Source organism: Hoplias malabaricus, unplaced genomic scaffold (genome assembly GCF_029633855.1).
Source record: "Hoplias malabaricus isolate fHopMal1 unplaced genomic scaffold, fHopMal1.hap1 scaffold_26, whole genome shotgun sequence".
Classification (NCBI taxonomy): Eukaryota; Metazoa; Chordata; class Actinopteri; order Characiformes; family Erythrinidae; genus Hoplias; species Hoplias malabaricus.
Window position 1 is genome coordinate 1,753,475 of NW_027101191.1, and position 2,486 is coordinate 1,755,960.

General features: G+C 50.0%; 1 non-coding gene across 1 annotated transcript in view; it reads right to left on the bottom strand.

The window, feature by feature from the left end:
* The window catches only part of LOC136685293 (18S ribosomal RNA), a 1,839-nt gene extending 1,637 nt beyond the window's left edge, over positions 1-202 (bottom strand). Inside the window, exon 1 of the ribosomal RNA XR_010800072.1 lies at positions 1-202. This exon is cut by the window's left edge and continues 1,637 nt beyond it. This is a non-coding gene — a ribosomal RNA (18S ribosomal RNA).
* Positions 203-2,486: the final 2,284 nt, after the last annotated feature.

Below are 2,486 nucleotides of genomic sequence, written 5' to 3' on the forward strand. Positions count from 1 at the left end.
CATCCCCCGAGAGGTCAGCGCTCGTTTGCATGTATTAGCTCTGGAATTACCACAGTTATCCGAGTAACGTGTGGAGCGATCAAAGGAACCATAACTGATTTAATGAGCCATTCGCAGTTTCACTGTACCGACCGTGTGCACTTAGACCTGCATGGCTTAATCTTTGAGACAAGCATATGTTACTGGCAGGATCAACCAGGTAGCTGCACCGTGGGAAAAGGGGGTGAAACGTCACTCCCCGCCACGTGGGTCGGCCCTACCGAGACCCTTTTCGGGGCCCCGGGTCGGGCGCGGCCGCTCTCGGTGCGTTTGTTCGGAGCAGCACTCCTTTCGGATCTGCTGTCCCGACAGAGGAGAACCAGGAAATGTCGATTCGTGGGGCACGCTGGCAAACAGGAGTGGGGCCACGAGTTCAGATGCAGAGCCCCGGACATCGCTGTGCCTGCGGCCGCCGTTTTCGGACTGTCTCAGCGTAGGGGACTGGCCGCCTAAGTCTCCCAAAGATAGGTACGGGAAGGGTAAACAAAACCCATCCCTGGAAGCTGACCCGCAGCATGGGGTAGGATCCCTCTGCTTCTTTTTATGAAGCCTGGCAGGTGCCTACCCAAGGCGGGTCTGGTTTTCCGGTAGAGCAGCATCTCCACGTCGGTTGTCATCGTTCAGACACCTTCATTTCGTACTGCCCTCTGAAATCCTGACGGCCCCGCACTGGAAACGCCCATGCCCACGTTGTGCTCGGCCCGCCCGAAATAACCTCCTATGCAGAAGGGGTGCGACATGCCTGGGATCCTCTCTGACGTTGACGAGGGTCCAAGATTTCTTAACATGACATTCCTTAGCATAGAAGCGCTTGTACAAGTGTCCTTGTACCGCCCACTGGAGTTCCTGGCAATACGAAGAGGACGGAGATAAAAGGGAGATGACGAGGCACCAATAAGGGAATGTTTGGGTTGATGGAACGAGACATGATCTAATAATGGTGTACGTGACTGGGGTCCTATATATGGCTTGGATTTGTTCAATAAATTCAAGAGATAAGAGAGAATCTTTGACTGTCTGTCTTATTCCTCTCTTCTCCTCAAAGAATTCTTTGAGCGTCGATCTTTCTTCCTGGTGATACTTAATCATTAATTTTAAGTTTGCCATAATAATTAACATTCCCTAATCAGAAGCCCTGGATGAACAGAGAGGTTCGCACTCTGCTCAAAGCCAGAGATGCTGCCTTCAGATCAGGATGCAGGGAAGCATACAGCTTGGTCAGAGCTAACCTGAGGAGAGGAATAGCTATAGCCAAGCACTGCTACAAACGCCGGTCCTGATTCACAAAAAAAACAAAAGCAGATGCACATAAATGGAAAAACCTAATGCGTACAAAAGAAGGGCAAAAAACAAGACTGGTGGTCTGAGATTTCTTACCATGGCATCCCTCAGCATAGAAGCGCTCAGGGTACGAGCGTCCTTTGTACCGCCCACTGGAGTTCCTGGCAATATGAAGAGACTAATAGCTATAGCCAAGCACTGCTACAAACGCCGGATTGAGGAGCACTTTACCTCCTCTGACCCTCGGCGTATGTGGCAGGGAATACACGCCCGGACTGACTATAAACCAACTAGCTTTGTTCCATTTACCAACAGTGCTTCACTCCCTGATAAGCTGAACAACTTTTACGCTCGTTTCGACCAGATGATAATGATATCTTCAATAAACGATCCTCCACCGATGACAACCCACTTGTACTTTCCACTTCGGACGTCAGTCGCATGCTGAGTAGAGTGAATGCACGGAAGGCAGCTGGCCCTGATGGTGTACCTGGCCGTGTGCTGAGTGCTTGTGCTGTGGAACTTGCGGGTGTCTTCGCTCTCAACAGAACTACACACTGCATAACCCACCTCAATAATTTCCAAGTGCTTTAAAAGACTAGTTCTTTCTCACTTGAAATCCTGCCTGCCTGCTACGCTGGACCCACACCAGTTTGCTTATCGTTGCAACAGATCCACCGAGGACGCTATCTCAACAGCACTACACACTGCACTAACCCACCTCGCTTGGAAGCATAAGGAAGCATAAAGTAATCTAAATCTCCCTGGTAGGCGGCTGCGTTGACCTTGGACCTCAGAAAATAAAGTGGACCCACACCAGCAGATGACATGGGACACCAAACCGCCACTGACTGTGGAAACTTTACAGGGTAGCTCGAACAATGTGGATTCCGTGCCTCTCCTCTCTTCCTCCAGATTCTGGGACCTTGATTTCTATAGGAAATGGTCCTTGGTCTTCCAGGACCAAGATGGCATCGCGATCACACTGCGAGGCTCAGCGTCTTACCGGTTTTAGTGATGTTATACTTCTGTACTTAGCTATCTCCAGTTTTCTTGCGCAAATAACTCTTGCGAACTACAGTTACGACAGACAGACACTTTTGGAAATTAACATTCACTGCACAGACACCGGATTCAGCATCGGTTGGACTTTAACCAGCTTCAAA